The sequence below is a fragment of the Hippopotamus amphibius genome, chromosome 6, assembly GCF_030028045.1.
Source record: "Hippopotamus amphibius kiboko isolate mHipAmp2 chromosome 6, mHipAmp2.hap2, whole genome shotgun sequence".
Classification (NCBI taxonomy): domain Eukaryota; kingdom Metazoa; phylum Chordata; class Mammalia; order Artiodactyla; family Hippopotamidae; genus Hippopotamus; species Hippopotamus amphibius.
Window position 1 is genome coordinate 19,961,433 of NC_080191.1, and position 17,684 is coordinate 19,979,116.

The 17,684-nt window shown below is 35.2% G+C and overlaps 1 pseudogene; it reads right to left on the minus strand.

Moving 5' to 3' along the window:
• Positions 1–359: 359 nt before the first annotated feature.
• Positions 360–17,684, minus strand: part of LOC130854865 (post-GPI attachment to proteins factor 2-like) — a 110,940-nt pseudogene continuing 93,615 nt past the window's right edge.

The following is a 17,684-nucleotide window of genomic DNA, read 5'->3' on the forward strand; positions in this document are numbered from 1 at the left end:
GCTCAGTGGTCCCTGACCTCAGCGAGAAGTGGCTATATAAAAGGCCAAGAAGCCGATGGTGGTTATGAACCTCAGGACTCTTTTTAGCACCAAGTGGTGGAGCTCTCCTGCCGGCTTAGCTTCTTGGGGCCTCTTAGGTATGGGTGATGCTGCTTGAAGGCCCCTGTGCCTTCACGTGGCTGGGGGAAGGAGAAGCCAGCAGGGCTGGGTAAAGCCTTGTCCTGTGCCCTTCCTCGCGTCCTCCCCTTTCCCCCGGCTTCAGTAGGGCTCAGAGAGGACACGGGGTGAGGGAAGGCCAGAGTGGTATCTTGTGCCTAGTGTCTGGGTAGTGGGCCTCCTCCCCAGCAGGAGAGAAGGATTTAGAACCGCTTTTCCTCCGGCTGGGAGGTAAGGAGCAGTTCCTTGTTGCCGAGTCCCACCAGGCCGCCAGGTGGAACGCCAGGTTGGTCAGGACAGAAGTGTACTCCTGGATGGCAAAAATGGTGCCTACCCCAGCCTCACGACACATATTGTGCCTCAAGGAGACAGGCAGCGCCGTGAAGAAGGAGACGGAGTGGACGATGAAGAGCCGCGGTGTCCAGCTGTAGGACTTGCGATCCCAGGGCATGGGCTGTCCGGTCACTCTGCAGCTTGTTAGATGTATGCCGACAGCCTCTCCTCTTGGCCCCAGCTCCTAGGGGCTGAGTCTTCCCTCCCTTGGTCACGGAAGGGGGCACAGGCAGGGGCAGCAGGAATGATGGGCGTTTCACACCCCTCTTGACTCACCGTGTGCTTCTTGGTCAGCCACCAGAGAGTGCGGGTGACGAGCGTGTGACTGAGGGGTGGGGCGATGAACACAGTGAAAGCATTTTCATGGATGGTGACGTCCTCGGAAGAGGAGACGCAGGTGAGCACTAGCAGCGCGAGGTTCTCCGCGACGTTGCGGCTGCAGTTAGGGGGCAAAGCCAGCGGGGGCCGGGGCACGGGCAGGTGCAGCTGAGGTAGTGGTTCCAAAAGGCGAAAGCCACCACGACGTGGGCCACCGAGTGCAGGCCGATGCAGGAGCACCACACGTAGCGCTGGGACACCGCTCCGCCGATGGCCGAGCTCACTGACAGCAGGTGATTGGGCGCTCAGGTCGTGGCGGCCGGGAGGCCGTGGAGGCAAGGAGGCCGTGGCACCGGGAGGCCATGAGCCCGGAGAACCCAGGGGAGGCCCAGGCCAGGCCGGGGTGCGAGGACTACATTTATTTTCTTATGTGTCTTTGTGGTGGACAGCTAGCGCTCTGCCACAGAGATTATTTTACTTTGGGTATATTTATTATTTAATTATGGGCATACTAAAGAAAATCTCTGGCTACACTAATAATTTCTACTTTATATTGTATAATTTCTTTGCAAGAAATGCACAAGTATAATAAAAATTTAGAAATCAGTGAGGTGAAAATCACCCCAAAAGTCATGATCCAGGGTATACCCACTGTTGATATTTGTGTATTTATATAGATGTCCTTTTAGATCTGTTTATCTATTTATCTAATATCTAATATTGCTTCCTTAAATTTGTCAATAATTTTAGATTTAGGTAAATATTTTAGTTGCCAACACTGGGGTAAAATCTTGTTATTTTAAATAAAAATTGATTTATTTTAAGATATCAGAGAGCTCACAGATTCATTGAGAGCAGTGGACTGCCAGGTTTTGATGTTTGTTCTTATTGGTTATTTAAAAAGCTGTTTTTATTTTATTTATAGCTAGCCATCTACTTATTTTTGTTATAAATTCCAAGAGTCTTTCAGTTTATTTTTGTATGCTTTTCAGATAGGCAGTCATATCTGTAATAATGATGATGTTTACCTCTTCCTTTCTAATACAGTAACTTTTTCATTTCTTTGCCTATTGCATTGAGTATCTTAAATATTACTAAATAATACATGCTTTTTCAGGGCCCTCTAAATAAAAACAAAGAAATACTTAATGACACTTGTAGGCATAAAACTTATTTTAAGTAGATATTTGATCATAGAAAATGATGATTGGCCATAAATATTTTGCCCTCTCTGTTTGCTTAGGGAGATATTTTTATGGGGCATACAAGAGAGAATCAGGGTTTCTAGGACTCCAGCATGAAACTGCCATGTAATTAGACTGATAGTTTATGTAAAAATAACTTTTTTTATAACAAAATTACTTCAAATGCAGATTAATAAAGAGGAGAAAATAAAATCACCATTGATTCCATTGTTCAGAATAATCTGATAGCTATCTATGTATCTCTGTTCATGTACACACACGCATGTAGACATAGACACACAAAAACACACACACATATATATACACACAAATATACACACATTTAAAAAACTAGATCATATGATCATTTTGCATATAGTACTTAATAATAAATCAAAGTTATTGGTATATTAGCATGTCAATGAGTCATGGCATTCATTTCATTGTGAAAATTGCTATAATTTGTTAATTTACTCCAGAAAGGCTGTAACTCCAAATATGAGCTTATGAGGATCCTTGATTTCTCTACATCTATCATTCTATTTTATAACTTTTTAAAGTCTGATTTTTTTAATTTAATAATCTTTTGGTTTGAAGCCCTTTAAAAGCTGAAATTCTTTTCATTTAGAGTATTACCAAGCATTGTATTACAGGTCAAAAATATCATTTTAAATCAGCATATGTTTATATTTTGTCATGTAGACTGAGTAGCAAGTACAATTTTTTCCTCTGTTTTGAATTTTGTTGACTTATAAGCAATATAGTTAAACTGAGTAATAAATTTTAAGTTCATTACTCTAGAAGAGTAATGACGCACTAAGGAAATATCAATCAGAATAAGAGATGCCAAGAAAAATTGTACTGGGCTCCTACAGCATATAACTTCTGAAGAACTTTGTGAAAATTTTCTATTGTTATATTAAATTTTTATGATATAATATCAAATAAGGTTTGCTAGAGAATATGAATTAACAATATAAAGTTAATTGATATCCTTTGTTTTAAAGCTTTTGGGTAGTATTCAAGCAATTCGAGTTGTAACCCAAAGTTCTGGTCAAATTGGGTAGTACAGGCTGGGTATATCTGGTCAACTGAAAGAACTTTCAGCAGGAGTAGAAATTTTTTATATATGTGTATTGTGTGTTTTAAATACATTAGAAATTATGATGTATTTTGAACCAAAAGTTTCAACTGTCCCTCTTCAGGGCCAATGAAAGTTCCTATTCACATTACTTTGACCTAAAAATTCAGTGTAAACCAAATCAAACGCAACTTTAAAATTTTAGTTCTGTCTATGGTTTATATACTAGAAGGCTTTAAAAATAATGTTAAAAAACTAAATATTAAAAATAATATTAAAAAACTAATGGATGTTAGAGACTTTAGAAATATAGATAAGTAAAAGAAATAAAAATCATTCCCAATCTTGCCAAATAATAATGTTAACATTTCTGATTTTTGCCTTCCAGATACATGCACAATGAGACCATACTAAATTCACTGTTTTAAAACGTATTTTTATTTAAATTTAAAAACATATTTCCATGTTATTAAATTTCTTTGAATCATGATGTTTAACAACTACAGAGTGATATATTTTGTGCTTTTTTTGTAACTCATGTAACAATATTATTCCTCAAAATTTTTGTGTTTATAAAGAACAACGTATAGAAAATCCTTGCAGCTAAATCTTTCTGTATGTTCTCAATTATTTTCCTATGATATATTCCCTAGAATTGGAGCTTTACAGAAAATTATTTAATCAAATTTTCCATATCAAAATTTTATTCAAAAATTAATATAACACAGAATATATTTCTTGGATACTATGCTATTAAATTAGACATTGATAACAAATAGACAAATAAAAACATTGTAAAGCAATTATACTCCAATAAAGATCTGAGGAAAAAGAAAAACCCTATGTATTTGAGGATTAGAAAATTAAACACAAAAGCACCTAGACTCAAACTCAAATATAAAACCTGCAGAAGATTTCATATCTTTCTTTTCAAGTTAGGCTAAAAGCTTTGAAATTAGACAAACCAATTTGAATTTTGCTCCAAAATTGTTAGTTGTGATATTGGCCAAATCTATTCTCTTCTAAGACTCGTTTATCTTGTATGTCATACAGGGTTATAATCATACTGCAGATGTATTTCTGTAGGTTAGAGCAAAGAAAAGGGTCAAAGAGTTCAACGCATTCTAAAGACGCTAAGTTCAACTTTTGTAGTTGTTGTTTAGTGTTCAACTAAAAACCATTGATTTTAATCTCTACATAGCAAAATGCATGTTGTGTGAGTCATATTTTTAATGACCTATCCAATAATTACAAGGCATCTAGGAGACTATCTCTGGTGAATAATTAAAATTTATTCTTCTTTTCTTCACAAGTGGCTCAAAGTACCTAGCGTGGCTCAACATAATAGCCCTCTGTTGAAAGTCATTTGTTTTTTTTTTTTTTTCTGTGACATTGTATACTTTGATGACACAATGCATCAGGATACCCACTATTGGTACCCTCCTAAAACAATAGTCCCATCTGTGGTCCTTTTTATTATCACACAGGCAAAGCAGTGTGCAACATTCAATAACTGGCTAACTAGCCACAATCTCTGCAATGTGCTCATTCAGAGCTACGAGGACTCACAGATGGATACATTGCTGTGATGATGGTGGACTGTGCTTCTCTCAGATGAGCTGGAAAGTTGCCTTACTCATTGGAACCCAGGGAGCCATTCAGTGTTATCCCATGTCTACACTATTAGCTCATACTCCAAAACCAGCCTATGTTTTGGCCTGCAGTGTACAATAACTTGTGTTTTAGATGCAAGTTCATGCTGTCACTTGGTTGAACAAAGTATAACAATAGAACAAATACAGCCTATGGTCATTCCTTGTACTCAGTAGAGTATGTTGATGACAGTAACTAGTGAAATGCCTTTTTAGCTCCACAGACGTGATGACATACATATAAAAATATAAAAAGCTGATTAGGTTACTTACAGTTTAGGGAGCTATTTATATTAAATCAAGAAGACAACCAATAACAGCCCTACTGGACCACAAAATCTAGTAGTATATTTTACAAAAGACTAATGCAGTTAGCATATTTACCATAGCTATGTGGATATAATTATAATATCATCTCACCTAACCATATGTTACAGTGAGAACCCATAAAAACAGGCTTTACTGAATTTAGTTAAACAAAAATACTTTCATATGGTGCACATTAATCTATTATGCCTTTTTAGTAAAACACAGCCCTGGAACAGATGGGAATGGTGGTCATTTATTGCTTTCTTTTCTGAAATTGCAAATTCTGGAATATCATTTAGAGATGCTTTTCTCATGAAGTACACCAAATGGCAACCTCCTCTCAGACAATAACACAGTAACTCAGCCACAGTTCACTGAGACAAACATACGTGTTTGTATGCTTTCCTAACCGTTCTCCTCAGAGCCCTGGGAGCTGTTTGTCAGTGGTCAGAGTGAGCAGCTTTAACCATAGAAAGTCCAGAGCAAAGGAGTAATATATTGGACTCTATTTACACTTTCACATGAAGACAGGACTCCATTACTCCATTATTATTCAGTAATACCAAGCTACACAAAAAGTATTTCAGGTGTAATTAACCTAGTGCCCACTGCCCTGTCTAACAAAGTATAAATACATGGAATATTTATGGAAATTGGAAAATTGATGCAGAAGTTTATATGAAGCAAAAATTGCAAAAGAATGATCATATTTTTCAAAAATAAAATGTAAGGGGTAATAGTAATAGTCAGCATTCATAGGGTATTTATTATATGATAAATACTGATCTAATAAGTTTACATGTATTAACTCACTTATCACAATGAATAACAATACTATAAAGCTAGCGATCCTATAATGATGGTAGTAATCCTATACTCTTGCAAATTTTACAGGTAAGGAATAGGATGTACAGAAAATTCAACTGACATGCCACTGGGCAGAAAGTGCTATGATCAGGACTGGCTCTGGAATCTGTGTTCTTAATTATTACATAATATGTAGAAGGCAAGGAATGGAGGGAGGGTATTGTTCTGACATAGACTTTAATATATCACAGAGCTAAAATAGCACAGAATTATTTCAGAAATATATAGATGATATTGAATAAGGAGAAGAGAAACAGGCAATATCTATGTGGTAATTTAATATTAGAAAGGAAAGTAAAATTAAGCATTAAATGAAATAGAGATGGATATTTATTTGGAAACAAAATTTGATTTCAATTGCTACCTCATACTATATAAAAATTACTAGTAGATTAGGATGTAAATATTTTTAAGGTAATAGAAAAAATGTAGAAGGATATTTTTAGAATTTAGGGATAGGAAAAACTTCTTAAACAAGATGTCAAACCAAGAATATATACACAAAAGTTTGAAAGAATTCACTACACGAAACTTAAAACTCTTAATAGAATCATAAACAAAGATAAAGGACAAGCACGGTGGAAGAAAGCTTTTTTGTTTGTTCGTCTGTTTAAATGCAGCAAAGTAGTAGTAATCATAATACGCAGGAAGCTGTATGATTCAACAAGAAAATGGCAAAAGGGAAAAAAAATGGGCAAGTGATAAGCATAGACATTATGGAAAATAAGTACAAATGACCAATACATGCATTAAAAAATGCTCAACCTCATCAATAATCTGCAAAAACCAAATTAAAACAACAATAATACACATAAGTTGGATAAAATGTTACTATTCAGTGGTGAGGAGTCTGAAGGCAAATAGGACTCTCACACACTGTTAAAGGGTATGGTCAATTATTCAGATTTTTGGAGGGTGACTTGGTATCATCTACCAGGATTTAAATCACCTATATCATCTGATCTAATAATTCTACTTCTAGTAACTGTTCCTACAGAAATACTGGGACAGGGTTATAAAGATACAGGCATAATAAAGGTTGATACTATATTGTTTATAATATTGAAAAAATCAAAACTACTTAAATAGTCATCAGTGCCAATAAAATATGACACAATTAAAAAGGAATAAAATATGTATCCCAGAGGAAAAGATCTTCAAGATACATTGTTAGTTGAAAACACCCAATTGCAGAACAGTGTACTTAATCCCATTTTTGTAAAACTGAAACTATGTATATTCATGTACATAAGTACATTTTTTGAACCATTCCAGAGCAAGTTAGACACTAGGCTCCTTTGACCTTAAGTACTTCTATAGAAGTAGTTGAATTTTAGAGAACAAAAACATGTTCTTACATCATTTTATATCTACATCGTTTTATATTTAATCCATAGTCCCTATTCAAATTTCATCAATTTCCTCCATAATGTCCTCTATAGCCACTTTTTTTTCTTGGCCCAGGACTCAATCCAGAATTACTCGTTGCACTCAGTAACCATATTTCTTTAGTCTCATTTAATCAGGAAAGATTCTTCAGCTTTTCTTTGTGTTTACTGATCTTGACATTTTAGAGGAATATAGGCCAGTTATTTTGTAGAATCTCCTTCACTTTGGGTTTGTCAGAGGTTTTCCTCTCTGGTTCAGGTTATGAATACGACTGACCTTATGCTGGAGCCTCAGTGCATGGCACCAAGAAGCACATATGGTTGGTTGCTACCAACGTTGGTGATGTTAACTCTGATCACTGATTTTTCACTGATTTTTCTATCGCTTCTTGAGAGCTAACAAGCTCGTAATTCATGGGAGCTTCTTAAGGGAGGATCCATGATTTTTATACATTCTTGTGAGCTCTGGTTCTAGCAGTCACATCATACTTATATTGTGTTCACCATACTCGTGAACACTGTATTAGTCCTGGCGCTAGTCGTGAATTTTCTCAGTGTTATTTTATAGGTGCGGTCTGTTTGAATTCAAACATCACTGCAAGAAGTAAGAAAATTAAGGGCTATCCCTGCAAATTTTAGAGATGTTAAGTATTTCAGATCACCTATTTTCTAACTGATACTTAAAGTGATTTACTCAGGCAGTGTTTCTAATGATACATAAAAGCGTGATATTTAATGTGATTAATCTACTTGCAGGTAATGGCCTCTCACCTGTTGGATATGTCCCACTGCAGTTGGTTATAAATGAGTGAGAAGAACTTATTGTTTCTGAATTATGCCTTGGAGGCTCCAATTTCCTATAATGTATTGCGTAATACTTGTTTACCTTATTCCAAAATAAAAGGCCAATTTTGTCAAACTGGTAGGACCAAACAGATAATTACACAACAGCAATAAGTAAGTCATTTGGTATTTTTGTGAACAAAAATCCAGCTGATTAATTTTTAAACTTTGACACTATATTAATGCATTCATAAATATTACCCAGAGATACTTTAAGTCTTTATAAGACTAGGGATCTTTTAGGTCTATAAGCCTTAATGAGAAAAGAAACTTGATATTATCAAGTGCAAAAGTAGGTTACATTAAATTTTATTTGAGAAAATGCTATCATCTTAAAAGTATAGCTAAGTTTGAATCAATTTCTCTCAATGCGTTAGATATAGCAAAGCCACTCTAGGATACTGGTGACTATTTTTTTCCATTTTTCTATCACTTTACTTCCCTCTTTATAGCCATGGAAACAGCATGACTTACTGGTTAACAGTTTTTAGTCTGGAGACAGACACAATTTGAATTCTGGTTCTGACATGTACTAACTGTATACCCTGGGTTAAGATGCTTGATCTAAGTTTTATTTTCCAAATGAAGAAATGTACCTAACACAGGATTATTATGAAAATTAAATAAGGTAATGAATTCAAAGCACCTGATTAAATGCCTGTTATATAGTAATTACTTAGTTAAATATACATGTTCATTGTCTACATCTTCTGCTCTGCGACTCTATCACGTATGACTGTTAGTTTCTTATATTAGCATGAAAATCAGAGAAAGGAGATGCTATAATGGGTGAAATGTCTTCATAGACTACTGAAAGTCTCTTGATACATTTGGACCAGGGTGATGCTAGTACTTGCCTTAGTTTTGGAAACAGAGTACCTGTAACAATCAAAATGTTGGAGGAGGTCATCAGGAGGATGTGATCATTGGTTTACCCTCCAGCTGGACCTGGGCAATTGGAGGCTCCTCACCCCTACCCCAGGCTTGGAATGCACCCTGTTTCAATGGTTTCCCATTGTGATTCCTGTCAAGTAAACTCCACCTCCCTCCCCTTAGCCTAGAAGACCTGACCTGATTGATCTTCGCCTCCTTCACTGACTTTATCTCCAGCCTCCCTTCCCCTCATTTGGTAAATTCCAGGAACACTGGTCTTTCTGTACTTCAAACAAGGTCAATCTGGTCTGTACTTGGCACTTGATTTTCTCTCTGCCTAGAATGCTTTTTCACCAGATCTTCACAGGGCTGGCTCCTCTTCAGAGGAGACCTTTGTTAATCACTATCTTTCTAAATCATCAATCGATTCTTTTTCCCATAGACTTGTGTTTTTTTTAACTGAATATATCCTATTTATTTGTTTATGTAATTTTTATTTTTAATTGTACACATTTTATTTACTTTTGGGGATTTATATCTCCCGATTTGAGTGTAGTTTACTAGAGTGTGTCTCCCCAGTGCAGGTGAAGCTTTATCTCCAGGACTCAACCCTAAAACAATGCTCAGCACATTGAAGCCACTCCATAAATATTTGTTGCAGATCCTCAGGAGTGTAAATATGAAGCCCTTTGTATAGAAAATTCCTGCAGAAAACATTGACGCTTCAACTAAAACAAATTTTATTCCACAAATGATTCTATAAATTTTCAGCCAAAAGAGAATGTATTTGGAATTAAGTAATAACCTGATAAAACTTTAGTATATTCAGTAATTCATTTTCACAATGCCTTTTTTTTTTAACTTAAGTCTATGGTCCTCTCATGACTGTATGTTCAGCGGATGTTTAAAATGCTGCTGGGATTGAATGAACCATACTCATATTTTACTATCTATTCTTTGATTCCTTTTAAAAAATTGTTATCAATTAACACTCAAAGAAGGCAAAGTCAAGTTCTTATAAATTGAGAATTCTACAACTTTACAAATAATTCTTAAAATACACATACTACGTTCATTTCTATTAACTTACAAATTTTATGTTTCTACCCTCTAATGAAGTCCTAAGTGCTTATGGAAAATACTGAGTTACAGGCAAATTATGAGGCAGAATGAACATGGGACAAAACCTTGAATTTTAAGGGAAACTGGTTTATCAAGTCAGAGACATGCAACTTGGCTCTACTACATTAATATTATCCGTGAGATAGGGTTCTTTTTCCCTTAACAAAAGCAGCTTCAGTGTGTTTATTAAAAGTATCTTTGTAAAGTTGGTAACATTTGTGGGATAACTTCTATGAAGTACTCACAAAGTGGCCCAATTAATTTGAAGGTTTTTGGTTGATTTTTTTATTCTTTTCCTTGTTCCCTTCAGTTAAATTTGGTTCAACACACATTTATAGAAAATCTGTCTTGTTTTTTGCCTGGTGCTAGATAGTGGAGACTCCAAAATGAGGAGAATCTCATTCCAGTCCTGAGCGATGTCTTTAGATTTAACATAACTCTGTGGATTATACATCTTATTGAAGATATTACTGAACTCAGTGGATTCTGTTCCCAATCTCCAGCTAGAGATAAGTATTGTGGAAAAAAATCTAAATGTACTTCTCTTCTAAAGTTCATTTTAGGAATGAACCATAAGGCAGTCTTAACATTCATTTATTTATCAGCCCTTCATTACAACAAAGGACTAAATCAGAAATATTGGGAAGAAAGAGAACAAAAGCTAAATTATTCATAGTGGATGGGTTGTCTTAGTGGGAAGTCAAACATAAACATGATTTTGAATTATAGAAATAATGGATTCTATGCAAAGCAGCATATTTTATTGCTTGAGAAGTGAGGATAATCTAATCTGCCTGATGATTGAAGTTTTATCTACAGAGCTCCAAATAATAGACTGAAAACATATGGCAGTCATGCAGTTATTTCTTAAGGTGTAGATTTTAACATTGTGGAAAGCAACTTGGATACCTAACAAGAATGTAAAGACTCTGAAATTAAAACTGGAAGCAACTCCAGATATCTTGCAATCTAACAGGTCACTTTGCACCTACATAGCTTTACCAAATTTTCCAAGATCCCATTATTAGTTAGTGATAGAATTTTAGCTAGACCTCAAATACTGATTCACTGTTCATTGTTTTATTTATTTATTTTACTATTTCAAAGTCACTTTTTATTTTCATCTGTATTTTTACTATCCTATTGACCTCACTTGTGGGAAATACGCTAAAACTCTTGAAAAGAAAGTTATTGACTTTAATAAGATATGCTTCTGACAGATATTAGTAGATATGTAATGCCTAGTTTTTTTCTTTAAATCTCTGTTTCCTGCCAAATGTCTTGGGTCCAGGCAACTTTATAAGAAGTAAGTATTTTGATTTTTTACAACACAGTGAATGTGCCAATAATGAGAACACATAGGAACAAAAGCACAATATTTTCTCCAAAGTGCTCTCTCTCTCTCTAAACTTCACAGTCAAAGTAGAGTTGTGCTTGTTGCTTTATGGTTTTCTTGATGAACCAGCAAGAAATTTATGGTTGATTTTTGTCAGTCCCCTTGCAATAGGAAGGGAAAGACCGATGCTACTCACCTTAACTTCTCAGCACCAAAGCTATTGTTTTTCTTTTTAGTCCTAGATGCAACACAGAAATCCAAGAACTAAAGAAAGTACTGTTCAGCTATGATACTGCTCAATTCAGGCGAGTGACAGGGATACCTGTAGGTGGAGAATGAGGATATTAGCATTGTATACCTGAAGTATAGACTCCTTTCATTAACCTTCCATGATTGGCTTAATAAATGAGGACAGAAAGTGAAGGCACAAAGCATGCTTGCTTAAGGACAGCAAAGTCCACAGAACAAAATCAGAGAGAGTGGATGCTATGGTTCCCTGATTTTGATGCAGTGGTTCTTCCTTGAATAGAAAGGAGAGAAAACTTTCCTCAGGAGCTACAGGCAGGGAAGCATTCACTCTGGTGCTCAGCAAGCCAGTGAGTCCATCACGGATGAGTTGAGGTGGGAGGATAGAAATAGGAGGGAAATGTTTCTGCATCACATATCAGGTTCTCAATCTGGCTCTCAGCTTTTTAATTTATTTTCTGATATACACTTCAGTCACCAGTGGATGAAAATTTCCATTGATTTCCATTTTCTTTTCCTTCCTTCTTCCCTCCCTTCCTCTCTCCCTTCCTTCCTTCCTTTTCTTCCCTTCTGCCTTTAAAAAATGTATTATTACATACGTGACAAAATTTACTATTTTAACCCTTTTAAAGTTTACAGTTCTCTAATATTAAGTACGCTCACATTGTGTCACAGCCATCACCACTACCCATCTTGAGCACATTTCCATATTCCCCAAGTGGAACTCTATACCCATTCAATACTAACTCTCCTTTCTCCCCTTCTCCCAGCTCCTGGCAGTAATCTTTTTACTTGATCCCCATTTTCAACAACACTTGTTGTCAGACTTCGTAAGTTTTGCCTATCTAGTTGGTGCTAAATATTATTTCATTGTTATCTGTGTTTCTTTTCATGTGATTGAACAACATTTTATCAGTGCCTTGGCAATTTGTTTTCATTTTTGTGAAACAACTAATATATCAAAGTATATGTATGCTTATAGAGAATATATGCATATGATATATAATGTAATATACACATATAATCCATGTATTCAAAATGCACAATTCATTGATCATAATTATACTCAGAGTTATGCAGTCATCATTACAGTCAATTTTAGGTCATTTTGATTGCTCTAAAAGAAACATACTCATGAGCATAAGCTCCGCACTTCCTCCCACTTCCCCAGCCCTGAACAACCACTAATTTATATTCTGTCTCTATAGAGTTTCCTGTTCTGAATACTTCATATAAATACAGTCATAAAATATCTATTTTTTTTCTGTGATTGGCTTCTTACACTTAGCATAATGTTTTCAAGGTCCATCCATGTAATGCTGTCTGTCGGTATGTTATTCCTGCCCCCCTCTTTTTTTCTTTTTTGCAGAATAATATTCCATTGTATGAATTAGTATCTCACTGTGGCTTTGATTTGAGTTACCTTGATTAATAATGAATTTTGAATAAAAGTGTTTTATTTAGTAGGTGATAGTAGCCAAAGTAAGGGAGTAGAAAAGTAAGACAGAGAGGAAGAAATCTAATGAAGGATACATCATCAGGCACATAGACACTACCACTGGATTTACATTATTTTGTCATCAAGGCTTTTTTTTCCGGATATTTTGACCCACAAATTAGACATCATCATCGTCATCATCATCACAAGTAGACTTTTTATAGATATATACCTACCTGATTAACAATTTTTGTTTGTTTTTCATGTTTAACCACCTCAGTCTTCTTTCGAGGATCATCCTCATTCTCCCTAAATAGCAGTCTTTAGAATTTCTGTCATTGAAAGATCCTTGGCAAATAAACACTCAAGATGTATTCACCTAAAAATTCTTTATTTCATCCTTGTCCTTGAAAATACTTTTATTGAGGACATAATTTTAGGTAGACAGTTATTTTCTCACAGTAGTTCAAAAATATTTTACTATTTTCTGCCTTTCATTGCTGCTTTGACAAGTCTGTTATCAAAATAATTGACTGTTTCATGGGTGATCTATCTTTTTTTTCACTGCTATTTTTATAATCTTTTCTTCCTTTACCTTTTCCTTTCACTTTCCCTGTCATTTAAAAAAAGAATAATATTATAAGTAACATTGCTGATGACTATTAATGAACACCTACAGTGTACTAGGTATTATACTAACATGTGTACTTCTTTCATATCATTAATTTTCATGACATTCCTATGAGCTACTATTAGTAGGCTCATTCTACAAATAGGAGATTAGGCGCAAAGTGTTAAATTCTCAAGGCCACGCAGCCAGAAAGTGCTAGAACAGACATGGTATCTGAGTCTTTCTGATTCTAGAAGCTGTATTCTTACCAGATTTGCTCTGTTGTGAATTTTTACCCCTGCCCTCTCATGCACTCCTTTTGAACCTCACCTGAGCTTAAAATAGGATAGTTTTTCTGTTGATAATTTATGTGTGATTCAACTAATATCTCCAGCTAAGCTAAAATGAGTCACTTTAAGAACCACACTCTTAGAAATAGATGGAAACTGTCAAGGGATTATGTTGTCGAAAATCTACCACTAAGATTTTATAACTGTTTTAGCAATTTCATTTTTAGAAAGTGGAAAATTTATTTCTAAAAGCTATTGTCATCTATTTGCCTATGTTTATATGACTATATTTTTGCACTTTACAAAGAGATTCAAATGAAAATACTCTTTTTAGTTTTAAAATTTTAGCATGAAGTGGCTTTACGTATTCAATTCATTGTCACAATATTTTGTGTTATTATTTAATCATTATTCATGTGCCTTTCATATCTAATTTTGTTTATTTTTAAGTAATTTACAGAAATTCATTACATTTGTATATAACAGGCATATACTGGCTCTTTACCTTTAAGAGATCAACAGACTACATTAAATAAAACAGTGAGGATCACCAATTCTGTGCTTAAATTATTATTTCTGATTTTGGCTACACAGTACAAACATTTTTCCTAAAAATAGCAACTTATTTGATTAGCTGGGAAAAAAAACACATAAAAGGAATACAAGTTACATTCTTTACACACATGAGTTGATGAAATTTATATCCTATTTAATGAAAACAAAGAATGTACCCATCTTAGTAAAATAAAATATTTAAATTTAGAGTTAGAACACTAGTCACCCTAAAGTAAGATTAACATAAGACTAGTTATTCTATTTGTTTACATTGTTTAGACACTTGCTTTCTCCAAAGCTCCTATACTTAGAATATGTTTAGACTCGAAAGATATGGTATATTTCCATTGTAGAAACCCGTCTATCTTCTTATCCTTCAAATCTTGAAGTTCAACTTCAGTTGAATCAAGTCATATATTTTAGGAGCTTTGAACTGATACAGTTTACTCTCTGGAAAAATCTATTATTGGTATCACTAAATATTTAATTAAGTTATTATAGTAGCCACAACCCCATACCTGGATATCTATTCTCCTAAAATGTTTGTAGCAACTGGGCATTAATCATTATGAGTTTTCTTCATCCCAAAGACTAAAGTGCTGAAAATTCTTCTAGGAAGTGCCCTAAATTCTGCCTCTATTATCTACACTCATTGACTTCCTTTGTAAAATCCCTCATTGTCACTTGACTGAACTATTGCCACAGCTTCCTAATTAGCCTCCCTGCACGAGTCTTTCTACTACAACCCATCTACAATGCAGAATCCTAAAATATCTTCATAATAATCCTGTATTTAAAGACCTTTAATATCTCCCTGTTGCCTCCTTGTTAAGCTTATAATCATATTGTCTTTGCAATCTCACCTCAGCATAACTCCCCATAGACCTCTGGACCTCTTTATATATTCCTTTGAAGTATCCAGCAGTGAAAGCAAATTAAACATTTCCCATTTTCTGTGTATATCATGACTCTTAACAATAGACTGTCTTTTCACATTCTGTCTTTTTTAGTATATTTCATCATCATTTTTACTTGACCGATGTTTACATATCTTTCAAGAACTAGCTCACAATTTACTTTCTTAGCGATACCTCTCTGAATACTCCCAGATAGTTTGCCATACTCTCCTCTATGTTTCCAAAGCCGTTGGCACAAAGATTCATCAAAAACGTGTCATATTTTGTTGCAATTATACACTTACATATCTGTCTCTTCCACAAGGTTGTGAGGACAGAAACCATGTCATATTCATCTTTGTGTCCTTTGTATTGAATAGTTTTATGAATGAATTAAATAATGAAGAATGATCAGAGTTTCTTTGTAATAGTTTTTGTTAGATAGAAATAGTAGCTACTCTGATCCTTTATGTCTAATAGTGATGGCCTTTGGATACTTCTTCAGCATTAAAATTCTGTTATTTAGAGAAGTGTCAAAGGTATAGGCTGGCTTAGGTGTTCTCTGTTGTATGATCTCATGATATCCTGACCTTTTCCTACGACTGCACATTTTTAATATTATTGGCTTTAAAAATGTTATGGTCTGTTTTTCCTTCCAGACTGTAAACTCTCTGCAAGAGCAGTCATCATGTCTATCTAGTTCATCAATGTATCTGTAGGACTTTGCACAGTGCCTAACAATCAATCAAGTTTATTGAATTAATTCCTTAATTAATGAGTTGTTGGGCAGTGATCTCAGAGTTACAAGTGTGGGTTCCAGTTTCCATCTCAATCGTTGTCTAGTTCTTATGATGCTACTTTTGGCTTCTCCAAAATTGCATTACCTCATGTATAAAATAAGGCAAAATATCTGCCGGCTTATATTTCAAGGTCTAGAAAGATCAGGGGAGAAAAGATGTATAGTCAACTTAAAAACTGGAAAAGATAAACAAATATGAAGTATTATTAGTCTTGCAAAGAACAATATGGCACATAAGAAAGTTCAGCAAAAATTTGGTGCTTTTTTTGTATAATTATAAAACATTCTTCCCTTTACAGCAGAACCTCTTGATTTACAAATTTTAGGAACTGAGCTTTAGGAGTGATAATTATTTGTTCTTTTCTCTTCAATATGATTTTAGACAAATTGAAAAAACTGCAAAAGAACCAGATTGTTATGAATTGAATATGTCCCTTCATAATTCGCATGTGGAAATCCTGTCCCCCAATGTGATAGTATTAGGAGCTGGGGTCTTTGGGAGATAGTGAGGTCATGACTGTGGAATTTCCGGGAACGGGATCAGTGCCCTTTTAAAAGAGACCCCAGAGAGTTCTCTCACTCCTTTCATCATGTGAAAACATAACAAGAAGATGATAATCTGTGAACCGGGATGCAGGCTCTCATCAGACACCAAATCTGCCTGCACTTTGATCTTGGACTTCCCAGCTCCAGACCTGTGAGAAACAAATGTTTCTTGTTTAAGCCACTCAGTCTATGGTATTTTTGTTGTAGCAGCCTGAATGGACTAAGACACAGATAAATTGAGATAATGAGTCATTATTGATAAGCTGAATTGGAAAATATGGCTTGAATATACAGCCAAAACTAGGCTTTCATAATCCTTAAATTGCCAGAAAAATATGCCTCCAAGAGTGCCCTAATAAATGTATCACACATAAGCAGAAAAAGGATAGTTTCTGAGGATAAGCTGCTTTTTGTTTGTTTGTTTGGGCACACAGGCTTAGTTGCTCCATGGCATGTGGGATCTTCCTGGAGCACGGATCGAACCTGTGTCCCTTGTATTGGCAGGCGGATTCTTAACCACTGCACCACCTAGGAAGCCCTGAGGATAAGCTGCTTTAACAAGAAAGATATTGGATAAGACTCATAATCAGGCATCTAGTTCCTTCTCACCTATCATCTCTTTAAACAGTAGGTTTGGGTAAGAAAAGGCTAGACTTAAATAAAATATTTTGTGTGTTTTCGTTCTGGGAGTGGAGAGAAAATTCTTCCTCATATAGGGAAACATGAGAAATGGAAAATAAGGACTTCTCTCACAATCATGCCAAGCTGTTTGCACTCTTATGTGGATACCCTGCTCCCACTTTCAGTAGCCCTCACTCCAAGTATCACCCACTGATCCTTTG